This window comes from Marmota monax, unplaced genomic scaffold, assembly GCF_021218885.2.
Source record: "Marmota monax isolate L192 unplaced genomic scaffold, Marmota_monax_Labrador192_F-V1.1 WCK01_AAM20220418_F8-fsc00119, whole genome shotgun sequence".
Classification (NCBI taxonomy): Eukaryota; Metazoa; Chordata; class Mammalia; order Rodentia; family Sciuridae; genus Marmota; species Marmota monax.
The window spans coordinates 1,933,062-1,953,876 of record NW_026694771.1 but is presented as its reverse complement, the minus strand read 5'-3'; the positions used below and the strand labels follow the sequence as shown (position 1 = coordinate 1,953,876).

Genomic DNA, 20,815 nt, shown 5'->3' with positions numbered 1-20,815 from the left:
TCACTCACTATGTAATTAAAAACAATTCCACAGCTATTTGAAGAAAACTCTGTTACCTTTTGAGTCATTACAAAGTAAATATCAAAAGTATGCTAAGTTCTAGAAGGGAAAAAATGTGGTCTGTACTATGGTTGGGTTTATTCTTTATCTCATTCCAGCAGTAAGGAGAAATAAAAGTGCTCACAATAAATTATAAAGCACTTAGGATGAACATTCTGATGTATGAAACTTGGCTATAAAGTCTGAAGACTGTTTTCCATAAGCCTCACTTGAAAACCTAGCCCCTTACTTTATAGTCTTATCATATAGAGCATTATGCAAATGGTATCATTGGAGCAGAACCATATTATAATATGACTCATCATTACATTACGTGCATTTAGATATAATTTAGATCAAATTGTGCCTCTAAGACATGGACAACTCCTAGATATAGCAGGCATACTATTTCACAGTCAACATATAGAAAGTATGTATATGAGAAAATAAATAAGTAATGGTACTGCCATCAGAGCTACCATTAGAAAAGGGCTTTGATGTCTAGTTTTCCTTGACTGTTAAAGATACAGGTAAAAGAGATAAATTTAAAGGCAGATGAATATAAAGAGCAAAAAAGTATTCACTTTTTAACATGCATTTTGTATCCACAAGTATGAAATAGGAGATTCCAGCAACTGCAAATTGAAGGAGATATTATCAAACAGATCCATCATAGGTGAAGGAAATACAGTGGTCCTCTCCCCCAGCTGACAAGCAGCTGATAGATCACTGATGATTGCATATAAATCACAAGGACACAGCTCACATGGAGAATTATAAGGATTTTTCTTACTCCCATGTTTGATTTTTCTATCACCCACTTTCTACTCCACCTCACTTCCTACTTTTCCTGTCTTCAAAATCTTTTTTTCCCCCGGGGTATTGCCTTCTAAAGGATAGTGGTCTGAGAAGGCCTTCACCCTGTGCGACAACCTATTTTAGTGTTTTTTTTTTTTTCTCCTTTCTCTTTTTCTCCTCTCTCTCCCCATCACATCCTCCTACCCCAATGTAAACCTTTTTCTAAAAACATGTTACTCTTGAATAGACCAACAATCAGTTCATAAATGGGAGTTGGAGCCAGATGATCAAAAAGAGCTTTAGAAGTTACTGAAAGAATTGGAATAAAAGCAAGAGGTGGTGAGTTTGAATGAAAGCCTATCTGGGAGAGCTCTTGTAACAACCTTGGTCTACTCAAACTGTAGAAGGATAGAAGTGCCCAGAGTCCCCAACCTACATAAATCACTGACCCTGTAGCATAATAGAGTTGAAGAGAGATAGATTTGAGAGAGTGAGAGAAGAAGTCAAAGGCCATTGCTCCCGGTCATGCTACATGTAAGTTAACTCTGACATTTCATAGCCAGTCTGAGTTCAAGAGAGAGCTGTGGATGCTTAAGGTTCAGTTCAAGGTATGAGTGATCCCTAAGAGGACCCCTATGACTCAAAAGCCTTTCTAGCCTAAGGGGATTCATATTCTGCCTCTGACTCTCTGTCCTAAGGCCAAACTAGCTTTGAAAATTTATTACACAGAGGCATCTTCCCTCACAGTGATTCCCCAAAGATGGTGGTTAAGTGAAAAGACAGGGAGATGAGAGCAAGAGCTGAATCTAAATGGTAATTAATAAGGTATTGTTTTAAAATTGTTCCTCATTTCTTCTGGATTAATCATCAATACTTATGGTCAAGACCTATTGACACAGTACCAGAAACTCTACTGAAATCTCAATATGTGCTTTAGGAATCTGACCTGCCTAGCAGCATGATTTATATCGACTAATTAATAATGTCCACTTTCCGTCATAGATGTCACATTTGCCTGGTTCTGTTGGGACCACTCTTAGAAGCACATTGGTTATCAACTAATTGCCAAATCCAATGGGCTTATCTTAAGTATTTAATCTCTTCAAAGCTTTGTGTATCATTTACCTTTCTTCATTTTCTTGTCTCTCCTCCTAACTCCCATCACTTCTCAATTTCCATAATGTTCTCCTCTTTCTTTACTCACCTTTTATATATTGTTGCCCTGCAGGATTGTACATTTCTTCTCTCCTGACCTCATGGAGTATTCTATTATATTTCTTCAGTATTGTGGCTTTAATTACACTTCATCTGACTTGAATTTAAAACAACATACCCACCTATTTCATGTAAGTCTCTGAAGGTACCTCAAATTCAACACATTCTGAGCTGAAACTTACTATATTCCACTTTTTTTCTTCTAATACATGCATACATTTCAGTTAATGGAATTAAAATTCATCTGTGCCCCTATTTTAGTAGCCACTGAGTTATTCCTGTTTCCTTGTCCTTTTTATTTCACTTATGCAATCAAATCTTACTTTACAATTTTGGTCCTAAGATTGATCTCTACAATCCATCATCATGTCTACAGCTATGGATCAGTGCCTTGTCATCTGTTATCAGTATCACTGCATAACTCTCCACCTGGTGTTCTGGCCTGCAGCGTTGTTCTCCTGCCCACAGCTACTTCATCCATCCTTTATATTGAGCAGAACATACATGATGCTGACCACACAATCCTCTTGTTTAAATGGTCATGGTCTTTTTACCTGTTAAAAGTTCCAAAAGATCTGTAAAAATATAAATCAGCTCAACCTACTTTTCTAGCCTCATCTCTTGACATTATATTCTCTCTAACTTTGTTGAGGTTCCAGTCTCACTGTTTCTGCCTCTTTTTTTTCTTTTCTCTAAAATGTGTTTTGCATCTGTTGACAAGTTCCTGCTTATGATACAAAAATCCACCTCAGATGTGTCTTCTCTCGTGAAGCATTCTCCAAGTTCCCTAGTTGTTTTCAGCTTATGCTAGCATTTATATTCATTGTTTTTCTGCCTTTCATTGCTATTTTAGAGTGAGCAAAGACCATGTCTTCTCAATCTTTTGCATCTCTGTTGCCTGTAAAAAAAAAAAAGTCTGACGCAAAAAGTCGCTCAATAATTATTCAATGGATGAATAAATGTGCCAAGAATCTTTCACCTCTCAGCTCACATTCTTAGGGATGTTCTCTTCCTAATAAAACTTTGAAGGCTGAAAAATTCCATGTGGTTCTGAAAGCGGTGATATGGTGACCAAATGAAAATTTTTTCCCCTTATCCAAACCAGGCATCTCATTTCCTTTTATTTGAAGCTATCATTTTTTTTTTAACTTCTCTTTGCCTGGAAAGAAAATGATGACATCTTTTATACATCTATGATATAATAAATGTGTAAAAATAAATTTAAAAAATGTGCAGTGGAAAGTGTATAACTCAAAAATTTCTAAAAATGTGCTATGGAATAAAAAGAAAAATTGTTTCAAATACACCAGTGCCCCTCTTTGAGTTTGGTTGATTTTACTAGGGACCTTGATATTATTACCTTGTGGTGTCTCTTGCCCTAGTGACTCATATTTAAGGAACAGAATGAACACTTTTTAATCCATACTGAGTCACATTAAAGAATAACCACCTTGACAATATAACCTACTCTGAATTTACAGAGGATTTGAGATTAAATTATAATCAATTTTCTCACTGCTCATCTTTAGTGAAATAGATCAATTTGGTCTCATAGAACACTTAAAATTTTTCTTTCTTCATTTCATTTGACTGTGAAATTAGCAATTATTTTCTGCTTCAAGATAATAATACAATCAAGAAGGAAAACCAAAAAAGGTAATATAGAGGTACATCAAGTGGAATTTTCTCCACAGATCTTTGTTGTCTGGGAGTCAACTGAAATTTAGGCATATAGAGTCGCCCAGTTGTAGGAGGCACTGTACTTATTCAGTAAAAACTGTTTCATTTTTTTTTACTATTGGTAAATTTTGTCCTACATTTATTTTATTATTATTATTATTATTATTATTATTATTATTATTGGACAAACTCACCATCCTGGATATCAGTGTCTAACCTGCAATCAGGATTGAATAAAACTTCCCCAAAATAAGAATGAGAGTAATTTTGTGTGTCTACCTGATGGGGCTAACCAGTGCTCAATGCATGATTAACCTCAAACATAGTATCTTACAAAAGAAAATACACTTTTTTATACACTCTTCTAGCTCCAGAATGTAGCCACTACAGCTCACCAAGATATATTCTAATATTAAAATCTCAGCAATATTGATTCATGTAGCTTTAGTCAAAGGTAGATGACCTAGTTTCTGTACTGTATTAGTTATATATATTCTATCTTAAGACTAGGATATAATAATCTAGTAGTATATAAATAATTTATTTTGTTAATATTTTCTGTATCACTTATTCTCATTCCATCTTTTTTTTTTCAATATTCTTTGTTTTCAGGACACAAATCAACGTGAGCAAATGGATTCTTCAGATAACTTTCCCTTTTTGCTCTTATACAATAGAGATCCTTAATCTTTATGAACAATCACCTGTCTGGAAAACCATGTGCCATGTCACATGATGTTTCATACAAAAATTACATTTCTTTTAGACTATAAAATTAAGGAAGTCAGAGTTCCTAACCTCCCTGTTCTAAGTATATCAGTGCAGTACTGACTTGAGTGCACAAAAATCTTGCAGGCATTTAATAAAACATTCTCTAATGATAAAGGTAATTTCAAAAACACCATTTTTGATGGGTATTTGTCTGTAACCCCCAAATCATCATTGATAGTGAATGAGGGTAACAAAAGAGGAATTTAGGAAATCCACCCTGAGAGGTCAGAATCTGAGAATAAGAAGTAAAAGAATGTATTGTTCACTAAGTACAAGACTTCCTATCCAAGAGCCCAAGCTGATTTCTTTCCTAATAATTGAGTTCTATATAAGAGTTCTGGGTCCACAGAACTCTGTGTGAGCACTGGCCAGAGAGTCCAATCTCAATATTTCAAAAATTTTTGGCAGTTTTCACTTATGGATTTCTCCTAATTAGCAGCCCTTAGCAACAAAATGGCAAGAGGAACATAAAGCAAGATCAAAAGATACATATTCAGTGCAAAACAGCTCATTCTATTAGCCCCAAGCAACATATAAGTGAAGAAAAGTCTCCATTGTGTAGTAAAGTATGTTTCTAGGAGGCTAATGTTGTTAGATGCAAATCTGCCCAGGGCAATGTTAAAATAAAGCTCAACAAGCCAAAAATAAAAGCAAAGCAGTCTTGCATTTTATGTTCCTCCCTGCAATTCACTGAGTCTTTGCCTGTGATTGGGGGTATGAGGCAGTGGCTAGGGAATCTACTATTATGGTGCAAAAAAGAGTAGAATAGATTGACAATTTTACATCAAATACTAGCCCTTTCTATCACTTTATTTTCTCCCAAACTCATTTTTTTAAATAATAGAGAAACTCAGATATTGAGTTTGCACAGGACTGAGATATTATAGGTAACATTGTATTTATTAGAGTGTGATTGTTTCTAAACCACATTGAAATAAAATTCTCTACATGTCTCCAAATTTGGTAATAGAATTAACTCTCTTACATTATTTCACAACTCTAAACCTGTGCACTGTTCCTTTTTAGGAGGTGCTGCTGGTAGGTGACTACGATAACATCTCCCCAAAAGATATCATAGCTACACATCATTCCTGCTTGATGTGATGAAAAGCTGAAATGGACATACTATAAGCCAAAATCTGCCTTAATTATCAAATACACTTTTACTTGCCATCCTCAAAAAACATACTTACAGTCATACTAATAGTACAACATTCAAAAAGAACTGCTTTCTGGGTATCCATCCAGTACTTAAAAACATATGCCTGTTATAAATAGGGCAGCAAATGTGCTTGACCATCAGCTGTATGAGCTTAGAAGAACCAACTGTTCCCTGAAGTCTTTTGAAAGTTTGGAGTGCAGGATAGTAAGTAAGATGGAGATATTTATGGAGCTCTTGACTTGGGAAGAGATATTTTTCAGTTTGACTAGAAAAATAAGTTGTGGCACAGCTGGTGATGTACAGTCCAGAATAAAGGGACAGTATTGCCAGACAATCCTTTGAGACTGGTATAGACACAGCAGAAACATGATGTGAATGAACTAACTGCCACAAAGACCTTGCAGCTTCTCATGTAGTCAGCTGAGTGCCAGGCACAGTCCCTGTCAGTAGGAACAGTTTTGAGGTCAACTGTGGGACAGCTAGATCTGGAGTGCTGTAGACCCAAGCAGGCACTATCATTGAGAAATGTTAGTACAGTTAGTAAATGTGTTCCTTTGATCAATTGTAAGTTTTATTTCTTTTGAATGGGGACTAACAGAAGGCATTTCCTTGTGGGTTCATGAATTTTCACTAAGACAGAAGCTCATCCTTCATTTTCATCAAAGCAATAAGAATGTTCCATAGGTTTACTTAGAATAACTATTGATTTCAAAATGCCCTTATTTTGGAGCTTGGGCCTGTAACACCTATGTAAAAGTAGATTATGTAAAAGTAGTATAGTTTACAACCTTAGAAGTTAATTGTTTCTCTTCCTTTCTTCTTTCCCTTTAAGCACTCAATTTTTTAATTTATTTTATTTTTATTGATTTTTTAAATATATGACAGCAGAATGCATTACAATTCATATTACATATACAGATCACATTTTTTCATATCTCTTGTTGTATATAAATTATATTCACACCAATTCATGTCTTCATACATGTACTTTGGATAATGATGTTCATCACATTCCACCATCATTTCTAACCCCATGCCCTCTCCCTTTCCCTCCCACCCCTCTGCCCTATCTAGGCTTCCTCTATTCCTCCATGCTCCCCCTACATACCCCACTATCAATCAGCCTCCTTATATCAGAGAAAACATTCCACGTTTGTTTTTTGGGGGATTGGCTAACTTCACTTAGCATTATCTTCTCCAAAGCCATCCATTTACCTACAAATGCCATGATTTTATTCTGTTATTGCTGAGTAAAATTCTACATATATGCCTCATTTTTAGAATCTATTCATCTACTGAAGGACATCTAGGTTGGTTCCACAATTTAGCTACTGTGAATTGTGCTGCTATAAGCATTGATGTGGCTGTGTCCCTGTGGTATGCTGTTTTTAAGTCCTTTGGGTACAGACCGAGAGGGATAGCTGGGTCAAATGGTGATTCCATTTCCAGTTTTCCAAGGAATCTCCATACTGCTTTCTAAATTGGCTGCACCAATTTTCAGTCCCACCAGCAGTGTGTATGAGTGTAACTTTCCCCCACATCCTCGCCAACACTTATTGTTATTTGTCTTCATAATAGCTGACATTCTGACAGGAGTGAGATGAAATCTTACAGTAGTTTTGATTTGCATTTATCTAATTAATAAAGATGTTGAACATTTTTTCATATTATTGATTGATTGTATATCCTCTTCTGATAAGTGTCTGTTCAAGTCCTTGGCCCATTTATTGATTGGGTTATTTGTTTTTTTGGTGTTTAACTTTTTGAGTTCTTTATACACCCTAGAGATTAGTGCTCTATCTGATGTGTTAGCACTCAATTTTTGCCATATGTTATGAAATTTTTTAGTACATTATTGCCCATACATGAAGACTGTTTCTTTTCTGTTTCATTAATTCTGCTAATTTATCAATTAATTTGGCTAATGACATTCATTCCCTTTTCACTACTCTCCCTATAAGTCTTTTCAATTAACAAGATACATTGGTTGGCTGCTTTAGAATGTGTTTTCAGCAAGATTATGGTGGTACCTGTAATGGATGTTGGCATAGAATCAAGAGGACTCTAGCAACAAGTTGGTAGCATGTGAAAACTACTCTGCTTCTGCGGGCCAGTGCTGATGAACAGAAGGGATTTGTTAACAGAGCCAGCTCCTCCTCCAGTATGTGAACTATAATTACTCAATGGGATTTACCTGGACAGATGCCATCAGCTATTTTCTTCCTGAGATAAGACTTCCTAGCTGAATAATAAAACAGAATTTCATTCTAATCTGGAATGTGGAATAGCTATGGCAGAGATAGTGAAATTATTCAAGTATTCGAGATAGGTACAGGGATCCCCCTTAGAGATGTGGATCATGGGGCCACACATGATCAAAACTATCTACTATTTTAATGTTAGAGAGCATGTGGTTATGCCCTACCAAAAGGACACATAGTATGAGGGAGAGCAAGATGTGAGAGAAGAAAAAAATTCAGCTTAGCTACCTGGTCTAAACCAGCCACAAGGTAAATCCTTTTCCTGAAACTCAATGAAAGTATATGGAGATGGACATTGAGCTTCCAAATTATTATAATAAGAAAACTAAAAACAATCTTGGAATTAGAATGACTTATAAGCTGAAAGAAGTTATTCTTTTAATTATTATATTTAAAATCTCTATACTATAGTTTTTAAAAATATATTTATTTATTTACTTTATGTGGTGCTGAGGATCAAACCCAGTGCCTCACATGTGCTAGGCAAGCACTCTACCACTGAGCTATAGCCCCAGACCTATACTTTAGTTTTTAAATAGATGGTTATTATGATTAACCAAATCAGCCTGGGAAGTTTGCAGTTGTTAAGGCTGGATATGAAAGAAGCTCTAGCACAGGTTTAGGATCTCCTGGGAAATAGTAGAAAATGGAGAAGATAAAGAGGAGAAAGTTGATTGGAAAAGAGAACAATTAAGGGAGTTAACTATGCTGTCCCTTTATGGAAGTTTCTCACAGTCCCTGGGTACCTAGAGCTGCCATAACTTGAGACTTTGGTATTCAGACTTTGGCTTTTTGTGTTTAGTAGATTCAGATAGATGGAGAAGACAATGAGTAGTATGTAGAAAAAAGTAAAAGAGACAATCTGAAGCAGAAATGCACAAAGACTCAGTGTGAGAGAGTGAGAAAGAAGGAAATAGAGAAAGAGAGAGACTGACTACAGAACAACTATTAGAGAATCAGAGAGACAGAGGTGATATAAAATGTCAGAGGAAATTCTCTAGTAGACATTCAGAATAGCTTTTTGTTTTAAGTAAAATATACAGAAAAGATACATAATAATGCTTGTATTCAGATGCTGTGATTCCTGCCCCCCTCCTGCCCAACTTCATCTCAAGCTGCACCCTTTCTCCCACCTTCTGTAAAATATCAAACCTGAAGGATCAGTCAACAATGAGTCTAGAGATATAAGGGTATTTACATTGTATGTTTTTTGGCCATAAAATAACATCTGATCTGCATCAAATATTTAGAAAGGACAGAGAAGGATTGATAAATAAAACCAATCATAACATTAAAAATGATTATCTCTGGCAATTTATCTTCAATTCATACTCATAAGTACATTTCATTGGAATCAAACTGACATTTCAATTCATGTTTTTTAAACTCTGTTTGTAAATTATTGTATTTAAGGCATGTTAATCATAGAATATTATAATTTCCTGCTTACCTATGTACCTTTAGTTCTTAAATACATTCCCTTGAAAAACAGAAACTTGGGACAACCCATGTTAATGCCTGTGTAGTAAGCCATGGATGAGCCTAGACTTTGATGTCCACTCACTCTTCTCAGTAAAATTAAATTTAGCTGGGTTGTTTTCCTAAGCTAGCAATGACTATCCCTCATTACCATTCTCAGGATTCATAAGGGATTCTGAGGCTGTTCCTAACTAATGCTTGGCTAGGTTCCCAAGGTACATTAGTCACTGTATGGAAAGATTCAGAAGTTGGTATAGTGTAATGTCCAAGAATACATTAAGGAAGTTCAAATCTCAGCTACACAATACATCAGCTATAATAATTTATGCAAACTATTTGAACTCTCTCAGTTTCTCCTTTGGATTGTTTTGGAGCTTAATAAATTATTACATTTAAATGTCTTTAATGATGTGGCATCAAAATATATTATTGATGACATTATCATTATTATATTTACTAGTCACAAAAATAGGATGAGGAAAGATTGGATATGAAATTTGTGTTTTGAAACAGGTAGGTTAATATTTGCAAAATATAAGGAGCAATGGGTAGGGTCTCAGGAATGTTAAATCTTAGGAAAACCCTGATTAAGATGTAATTTGATAAGTTGAACTTCTAAATGGGAAGAAAGAAAGTAAAAGACCACATTGAAAATGCTGAATTTATCTAAGCTCTGTGCTCCAGAAAGCAAGAATGATTAGGAAATCTCCAATGCTTTTGTATTCCAGGAAATGGTCAGCCCCAAAGGACTCAATGCCCTCATATAATGAGAGGAGACCCACCTTTATCTTTCCTCATGACTCCCATCTACTCTGATGACTCCCTGCTCCACAGCTCCCAAGACTCCCTTCCGTTCCTTTGACGTTTTCTTCATTAATGAATATTCTTTTTATTGCAATAGCTTGGGTAATATAATTCCTGTAATTGTCTGGTGCCCTTTGATTTTTACGTGTGTCACCAAGTTTGCATGCCAGGTTACTTTTGGGAACCTTGGTCTGGGAGCAGTGCCCATAGCAGTCTTGGGTGTTCACTGATTAGGTGAAGGAAGATAGAGAGGGGAACTTTCATTCCTTTTTGACTAAGGGCTTGCTCATTATGTTATCTCTGAGTTCACAAAGTATATGTACTTCAGAAATGCATTTTTTCTGGTGCCTTAGGGACTGCTATTAGAAAACCAGAGATCCCTGAGTATAATAAAATCCTGGGTTGTAATAAAATTAGACACTTAAAGAAAGCTATAGTACCACTTTTTACACTCACATAGTTAAGAGAAATTGTAACTTTGCTTTTATAAAACACTAAAAATAATATCCTCAACATTTATAATCTGTGATACCCACCAAATAAATCACAATGAAAATAGTGAAAGTGAACCCCTTGGGTAGATTTTAGACTCTAATCGGTTTGCCTACACTGTGGATCATTCCTCCATGTGGGTCATAAAGTTAGGAATTGTGCATTCCTTGTTTATTCAGTTTAGTTATTATGTCAGCAGGATGCAGAGTCCCCTGCATTTTATTATGTTTTCATTTTATTTTATGCTACTGGGTTAACAGTCAAGTACCACAGCTCTTAGTATCTAGGATGACTTGCAAATGTAGATGCTTTTCAGTCGTATTTTATGAAGTGGAAGGAACAGTTTTGCTTATTATTCATCTCTTTATAATTGTGTGCAGGTTTTGTGGGATTTGGGAAGAACTTTAAAAAGAATTTTTAGTTTAGCTTAGTTAGATTCATGAAATGACAAAATGAAAAGAAAATGTGGGTATGTCATTATTTTAAAAAAATGAACCAATGCATTTGTATTATTTTTATTTTTGTTGAATTTATTTATCAAAGATATGCTATGCATGAACATCATGACTGAGCTACATATCCAGCCCTTTTTATTTCTTTATTTATTTTTGAGACAGGGTCTTGCTAAATTGCTGGGGTTGGTCTTGAACTTGTGATCCTTTTGCCTTAGGTTTCCTAGTAACTGAGAATACAGGCATATACCACCTGCCCAGCAATATTACTTTTAATTCAGATTCAATGCATACCAAAGCTGGAAGGGCCCTAGTAATAAATAGTAAAGGCCAATATTAGTGGAGAATATATTTTGAGCCAGGTACTACTCAAATGTATTTACATATTTTACCACATTGTGTATTCTGATAACCACATTTCCCAGAAGAGGAAAGGGAGTTACATAGATCAATTACTCAGGAATTGCTCACAAATCATAGTTAAAAATGGCATCACTGAGAGTAGAATCTGGCCCACTGTGAACTGTTTGCTCTCTTTATCTGTGTAGGACTATGATGCTGGAACTTTTCTTTCTTCATGTTTTTTTCTTTTTGCCTCTGTACTGTGGTCAGTTTCCTTTTGTTCTCTAGTACATCTTTCTCTTTTTATTTAGTCATTTTTATGGAAAATATCATCCAGTAACTTCTTAACTAAGATGTATGAGATTTAAATTATTTTGTGAATTTTATTTCTATTTTTTAAATATGAGAATAAAACAAAGCAGAGCTTTATTTTGTAGGGAAATCTACATTGAAAATTCTTTTCCTCCAGATTTTTGACAATATTTTCCCTTTGAAATTTAAATCCCAGTGTTGCTATTGACAAATCCAAAATGACGACTGATGCCTTCAATGTGATTTGTTTTTCTATTCTTTTCCCTAGTTGGATGCTTTTTGGTTCTTCTCTTGATCCCAGTATTATGAAACTTCATGCCTAAAAGCCTTGGGGTGCAGTTACTTTTCTTTGATTATATTTTTCACTCTCTCAACCTGAAAACATATTCCTTTCAGTTCAGGAAATTTTTATTACTATTTCATTTTCCTCCCTTCATTTTTCTCTTCAATCTCTTTCTGTAATCACTATTACTTGGATGGTAAATCTCCTAAACTACTGTTCTCTCTCTCTCTCCCTCTATCTCTCCTTCCTCCGTCTCTCTCTTTTTCCCTATCTCCAGTTCTTTTGTCTTTTGTCTCTATTTACTGGTTTTCTCAGCAGTTAATACCAATGAGTCTACTGAGTTTTTCACTTCTACCATCATATTTTTAATTCCCATTACCTCTTTGTCTAAGAATATTAATAATAATTAAAAGCTTTCTCCTGCTCAAATCCTCTCTGTTTTCTTCAAGTTGCTTTTATCTGTTTTTTAGTTCCTCTCTTGACTATTAGAGGCATTTCTTAGGTTTCTGAAAATCTTCATAAGCTATGGGGAGGCAGAGACAGGAGGATCAAAGCCAGACTCAGCAATGGTGAGGTGCTAAGCAACTCAGTGAGACCCTATATCTAAATAAATTACAAAATAGGGCTAGGGATGTGGCTCAGTGGTTGAAGTGTCCCTGAGATCAATCCCTGGTGCCTGTCCCCCCAAAAAATATTAAAATGGGGAATAGAAAATGTAAGTGCATTGGGCTGGGGATGTGGCTCAAGCAGTAACGAGCTCGCCTGGCATGCGTGGGGCTCTGGGTTCGATCCTCAGGACCACATAAAATAAAAAATAAAGATGTTGTGTGCACCGAAAAACTGAAAAATAAATATTAAAAAAATTATTAAAAAAAGAAAATGTAAGTGCATTCTGTGACAAATCTTTCCAGGAGCTATGACAGAAGTTTGAGTACTGTGAGGCCAACTTGCTAGAGATGCCATGCATAAGTTCACTAACAGTCCTGGCCAATTTCAGTCTTCTAGCCATCCTTGCCAAAGTACATGACAAGTGATGAAGCCTCCTGAACCCTTCAGAACAGCCTACTGTGGGCTGAACAGTATGGAGCAACCTCAGTCAATACCACTCAGACCAACAGATTCACTTAGTCAAGTCCTGTCTAAATTTATGGATTTAGAGATAGAACAAAGGATTGTTGTTTGAAGCTGCTAAGATATGACTATTTTTATGTAACAAAAGTTAACTGAAACATTAGACTCATAAAGGAGCTATCATAGAAAACTGATCTATAAATTCCTTGTAAATGAAAAATAAATGTAACTTGCACGATGATTTTAAAAATGGTGATTGGATCAATCAACAAATATATGAAAAAATGCTTAACACCTCTAGTAATTAGAGAAAAGCAAAAGATTTTATCTCACACCAGTCAGAATGGCAGTTATCAAGAATAAAAATAACAATAATTGTTGGTGAGGATGTGGGGGAAAAGGCACACTCACACATTGCTGGTGGGACTGCAAATTAGTGCAACCAATCTGGAAAGCAGTGTGGACATTCCTTAGAAAACTTGGAATGGAATCACCATTTTGCCCAGCTATCTTACTCCTATACCCTGAAGACTTAAAAAACAGCATACTACAGTAATACAGCCCTTTCTGTGTTTATGGCAGCACAATTCACGTTGCTAAACTGTAGAAGTAACCTAGATGCCCTTCAATAGATGAATGGATAAAAGAAACTGTGGTATATATACACAATAGAATATCACTCAGCATTAAAAGATAAAAAAAATTATGACATTTGCAGGTAAATGGATGGAGTTGGGGAATATTATGCTAAGCCAATCTCAAGAAAAAACAGGGCCTGAATATTTTCTCTGATAAGTGCATGCTAATCCTTATGGGGGGCAATGGGATAAGTGGGGGGACTTTGGCAAAGGGGTTAGGGGGAGGAGGCAAAGGGGTAGGAAAGATGGTAGAATGAGATGGACATCATTACCCTAGGTACATGTATGATTGCACAAATTGTGTGACTCTACTTCATACACAACCAGAAAAGTGAAAAGTTCTGCTCCATTTGTATACAATGAATCAAAGAGCTTTCTACTGTCATATATAACTGATTAGAATTAATAAATTTTTTAAAATGGTGATTTGGATGTTCTGGGTGTGTGGATGGAACTCCGTGACTTGGGTGGTCACTGCAGCGGAACTTGGGTCTGCACTTTATAAAAGAGCCACTCATGCCTCTTTTTTCCCCCACTTTCTTTCTCCCTTTCTATCTCATTCTTATTTTAAAAATAAACTTTATTTTTTAATATCAGTTTTAGATTTGTAGCAAAATTGAAAAGACTATACAGAGTTTCCATAAACAGCACATCTTACATTGGTGTGGTGGTATTTGTCAAAATCAATAGGCTAATAGCAATGCAATATTATTAACTAAAGTCCATACAGTACTTGTATTTCTTTTGTTTTTATGTAGAACCTTTTTACTACTCCAGGTTCCTACCCAGGATACCACATTAGCTGCTATGTCCCCTTAGATTCTTCTATACTGTGACAATTCTCAGACTTTCTTTGTGTTTGAGGACTGATAGTTTTGAGGAGTAATGATCAGGTGTTTTGCTGATTGTCCTTCTACTGAACCTTGTTCAATGTTTTTCTCATGATTACACTGTACTAGGGTTTTGATTAGGAAAACCACAGAGGTCAAGTACCATTTTTGCTATATCCATTAAGTAGGACACATCCCATCCCTGTGGTTGCTGAGCTTAATCACATGGCTGAGGTGGTAGTCAGGATTTTCCAGTATCAAGGTACTCTTCTTCCTTCCATGCTATACTTCCTGTAAGGAAGGCACCTTGTGCAGCCCACACAGAACAAGGGAATTATACTCCAGTTCCTTGAAAGTGCAATAGCTAAATAGATTATTTGGAATTCTTCTGCATGGGAGATTAACCTCTCCTCAACATTAATCTATTTATTTATTTATTTATTCATTTTTATCAGCATGTACTCATGAATATTTATTTTATGGTGTCTGTTTTTTTAGAGATTTTTCTTTGGAGTTAGTCATATTCCTCAAGAGATTTGCAGTTTTCTACAGATCAGATATTTGGCTGCCTATATTCCAGAGATTTGGTGGAAAGTTCAGACTGTGTTCAGTGATATCTTAGTATTTAATGTAGAAATATCATGTACTCACTTTCACCAATATCTAGAAATCCCGAAGTACAGAAAGCCTATGTGCCCATCTCCAGAGAATGAACTTAAATTCTTTTGCTTTGATTAGCAAGACAGAGTCACCTACAAGTATAGGGAAAGGGTGGGATCACAGATTTCACTGACTTTTAAAAATCATTCAAATAATCTTCCTTATCTGTTGCTCATCCCAACCCCAATTTTCCCCCACTTCCAATTACATGTGGTGCTGCCAGTTCCTGAGATATTTGGAGTTTTGGGGAGATGAATTGCTTTGGTTCTCAGTTTTCCCCATTACTGACCTAGGCTTCAATATTTTTACATCTGCTAAATGAGTTTCACTCATCCATCTGACTCACAGCTTCCAAAATTCATCTCGCTGGGCTCCTCTGTCTTGTTCTCCCCATCTTTGTATGTTCCTCTTTACAGAATATTGAGCAAAATTGGACATTTTTCCAATCATCTTTTCACAGATTTGCTCAGGTTTGTAAGCTAGCTCCACAAGACCAGAGGCTGTGACTCACTTTTGCACACCCATCACCCACATACATCCTGATAAAAGTAGTTGATAAGTACCAATTGAGTCTCATTTAAAGGCAATGAAGAGGCCCGTTAGGACTCAAATACCACTCTAAATCCAAGTTATTTTTTAGTTTTTACATTATATTAAACTTCCATCCTTCATCAATTATAAAGTTTGTATTTTCAACATTTAAAATAAATGGAACTTATCATCCATCAGATCATGCAGACCATTGCTTGTCAAAAATTGTATGTGCTTTCAAATGCCCTGAAGATCTCTTAAAATGCAGATTCTTGTTCAGTAAGCTTGGGTGGGATTGAGACTGTGTTAGTCCAAGAACTGCAAATTTGTATAGCAAGGTTGTAGATCACTGAAATGCTTAGTAGTGAATTTACAGTACTATATTTTCTGGCTTTATAAAATGCCATTTCATATTTCATTTCTGTTGCAGAGGTACTATTTGCATAAAAAAATATGTCAATTCAGGGCTTGGATAGCCACAGGTTAAGTTGGTCTAGAGAAAGGAAAGACTAGAGAGACTAGAGGCTTAGGTCAAACTATGAGGTGAGTAAAAATATAGTCTTAAATGTGAGAGTGGAACCAGCTTTAAAATATATATTGTTAATAAAACTTGATTCTACTAAAGCATAAGATTATTATCAGCATGAACACAGTTGGGACAAAGAATTATTACATGATGATATATATGTATGTATGTATATCAACATTATACCATAACTTTATCAATCTGATTTAAGGTGGCTTAATTATGTATGCAAATAATATTTATGAAAAGAGAAAAGGAAACCAAAATAAAAAGAAAGTTCTCATAAGAAAGATGATATAAAACAAATATTGAGATTAGTGTACAAAATAAATGCCATGATTTCTATAGTTAATAGCAAGATTTTATAATATATACCTCTGAGCTGTCAGCACAAAGATGAATACATAATCATTTACATAAGTCACTAAGGCTAAAAAGGCAATTTTTTTGTTTACTTTTACAAAGGAGGAAGTCATGTGATGTTCCATATAATATTTTAAAAAACAATTTAAAGGACAGGACTTATAAGACAATCTAGTTAATATACATTTGTTCAGGCATATATTTAGATGCTAGTGATAAAGGGATAAAGACAAACTGTCAAGGGGCTCACAATCTTAGAGCTAAGAAGGAGAGTGGAAACAGCTTAAAATATATATTCTTAGGAGCTAAGAAACTTGAAGATTCATTTAAATAGACATGCAGGGTAAAAGGAGGAAGAGATCTACTCAGTAAAATGGCAGAAGGGCATGGGCTGTGTTCCAGAGTAAGAAATAAAACCATGACTGTTCCTCTTTTTCTTTCTTTTCCTTTCACTTCCCTCCCTCCCTTCCGTCCTTCTTTTCTTCCTTCCTTTTCTTTATTTCTTCTTGTTTCTTTTTCTCCTACTGACCATAATGCAGAGTCCACTTAGATTAAGATCTTGTATTCTTTTGATGGGGGAAAGAGGATTGATTAGAAAGTTCTAACAACACACGTGTGGAAACTAGTCTCTTTGGGAGACTGAGGTTCAGGGATGAAGGATGGGACTGGAGACCCTGGAGCCCAGCTCTCTTCACTTGCAGTGGAGTCAGAGAAATAGGCTTCTGTAGCGCCAATGTGAGGACAGTCCCCAAAGCAAAGATCCCAGAAGGCTGGCCCTAGGTTCTACAGCAGTGAAGAAGTTAGATGAGTGGTCCTTAAACCTGTTTTTTGATTCCCAGATACCTTTGAAAATATGACTGAATTTATTTACCATCTGCATAGAAAAACTTCTAAATATTCACTCATGCAAAGATGGGGTTTGGGCTCAGAGCTTTAAGGATATCACAGACTTTTTAAAGCTTTCTCTAAAATATAAGTAAAACAATCTAAATTTGATGTATGTGTCAGACTATCATCATAATATGAGTCTGGAAACTATTTGCATACTCTTATTAACTCCCTTTACTTTACTTCTATGCACATCCAGTAACCTTCTGATTATAGAATGTCAACATGTTCAGGTGAATGACAGACTTGGTTCCATTACAGGAACCCTGGGTTAAGAACACTGTGGCGAGGGGCAATCCAATGGCGCAGAGTCCAGGAGGTCACAGCCTCTTCTATTTGTTTATCCCAATCACGTTTTATTTGCGTGCACTTTTCTCATTACTTGAACTTACTGGCCTTTCTACACACCTTTTCACCCCCAAATAGTTGCTTAGAGTAAAATACAAAACTGAAATCGGAAATGCTGCATTCTTGCTTAGCGTTGAGACCCCCAGTTAGCCAAGGATAAGCACATTATCAATGTTCAACTATTGGGCCCAGCAACAAGTTTGCAACTTTTCTGACCTTGCCAAAAAAGTACAATTATGAACCTCATAGAGTGTAAAAATGTTTATTCTTGAGTCAGTGCCTAGGGTAGAAAATTTAATTTACTCAATTTTAACCTTATCTTAAAACTTTCTTAAATATTAAGAAGAAATAACAAACTTCTCCCACAGTTATGAGAATGACTGGCAACGTTTGGTTAGCAAAGTATATTTCATTCTCTTCCAGCTTCTTCAGAACCTAAAAATTGTAGAACACATTTATTGAGATGCTCGGATAGCAGCAAGCATTCCTTTATATGCAATGCAAGTATCAACTTGGTGAAACATCCTTCCAACAACTCTGTGAGGTATGTACTATTATTATGTCCACTTTAAAGGTAAAAAACAAAAAAACAAAAAAACAAACTAAAGCACAGATTAGTTAAACAATCCACCTGTGATCACACAGCTAGCAAATAATAGAGCCAGGTTAAAACTCAGGTGGATTGGCTCCAGAGATTGCACTGTTCATTATTTCAGATGAGCACATTATCAGAGGCTATATTTCTTCCAGAGGCTGTTGCTACATAAAAATAAAAATATGGGTATTAAAATATTGGAAACAAGATAAATGTGGGAACAAAAATAGGAAGCTGATAAAATATTATTTCCATTCAATGGAATTCTACTCCATTTTAAAAATGTAGGTCATATAAATAAAATTAGTGAGTTTATAAAATATTCACAAATACTGCTGAATCAAAAGGCAAATAAGCTGTATAGTAAAACTCATTTATACATCCCCCCACACACACACAGAAACACACTCACAAATAATATACACATCAAAATATTAATGATGGTAATTATAACATCATTTTTAAATAGGTGATTTTCATTTATTTTCTCAAGAACACTCTTCCCATTTGTTCTAGATCTCAATTTAAATGTCACCTTATCTAGAAGATCTTTTTGGCTTCTTATCTCAAGTAGATACCCAGTCATTCTTTTTATATTCCTGTACACTACATATTACATTTTGATGTTAATTATCATTATTGTTTGTATGCCTTTAATTTCCCGTCATTTGCAAGTAATCTTCATGAGTGTAAAAACTATGTCTATCTTATTAATTTCTGTATTCCCATAACAGAAAGTCATGTAGGTGCAGTTATTTATTGAATGAATGACAATGAATGCATGGTATCTCTCAAAGGTAACACACATTTAGAACACGTGACTCTACTATAGTATACTACACCTCTCAGCTTCAGTTATACCAAAGGAGGCTTGTGGATTCTCTCTTTCTGCTCATGCTCACATTCCCTGGTGTTATCCTAGTTAATTGTCCCATGGGACACATGGATGAGATGCTCCCTGTGCTGGGAAGGTTAAACCTAGTAGATTTGAAAAACTTTAAAACAAATAACTGTGCAGTGATAAAGGATACACAATGATAGAAATTGAAGGCACTCAGAGAAAAGACAAACTTTCCTAAGGAAATTTCTAATCAATAGAAGCCAAATGGCTCAATTAAAACAATATCAATAAATTATAAGAAACCATTCTCATGATAAAATTAATCATAGGAAAATATTGACATTTAATCTTGTCTGTCCACTTATAAATAGCTATAACCCAAGGTAGAGGGACCCCCTTATCTTTTGGATGACAGTGATCCATGTCTTTATAGAAGCTTTGAGAAAGTGACCCAAATATCTTTTCCAGGTGTGGGCCACAGCTGAAATGATTTTTTTTTTCCACAGAGAAATAGTTTATCATTTGTACTTATTCTGAACTTGTCTTGTGCCTTTGATGTTGTATATGGCAAGAGAAGTCTAGGTCTTCAACTTTGATGACATTTGAACAATAGGCAAAGCTGTGCTACATGGGAAACTCTATGATGGGAGGGAAGTTGGAGGATGAAGCCAATTATGAATTGACCATGGAAGTTCAAGTTTAAGCCCATCTGCTTCAATCACTACACTATCTCCTTTATCTCTTTCATTGAAAAGATTGTGCTTCAAAAGTGATATAATTTTACTGGGGTGACTACAGAAAACAATGATATATTGCATTTTCAAAAAGCTAGAAGAATGAAGGCTGAATGCTCTTATCATAAATAAGTAAAAAAATGTTTGGGGAAATAGATGTGTTGAGCCTGATTTAAACATCACACCTATACAAACATGTATTGAAAAATCACATGATACCACATAAATATGTTCAATTTTTATGTTTTTTTTGTATCAGTAAAAAAAAAATTAAGGGGTTGGGGGGTGTAGCTCATTGGTAGAGCACTTTCCCTGGGTTTGATCCTAAGTATAGAAAAAAAAAGTTTCAATAAAATAACAAATAATTTCACAAAAAATGTGATGTTTTACAGTATTCTAATAAACAAATTAAGGGAACAATTTCTATTTTAAATTACTAACTGTGTCCTTGATATTGGGTTTGATATAGCCAAACCTAAAAGGAAAAATAGAGCCACTATCTCCTTTAAGATACAGTAGATATTAGTAAAATTTTGCAACCATCATATAGCGTATATTCCTTGCCTTTGATGCTCTGCAGTAGTCCCATAAATGTTGAGATCACTTTATTCATTGGATTCCAGATAATATAAGGTATGATACTAAGGAACTATGGGAATATAACACTGGAACAAAAGGTCAATCCCTTTCATATCACCAA

The 20,815-nt window shown here is 35.3% G+C and overlaps 1 protein-coding gene across 3 annotated transcripts in view; it reads right to left on the bottom strand.

The window, feature by feature from the left end:
- The window catches only part of Lsamp (limbic system associated membrane protein), a 608,883-nt gene that overhangs the window by 290,150 nt on the left and 297,918 nt on the right, over positions 1-20,815 (bottom strand). The gene's annotated exons all lie outside the window — the stretch shown is intronic.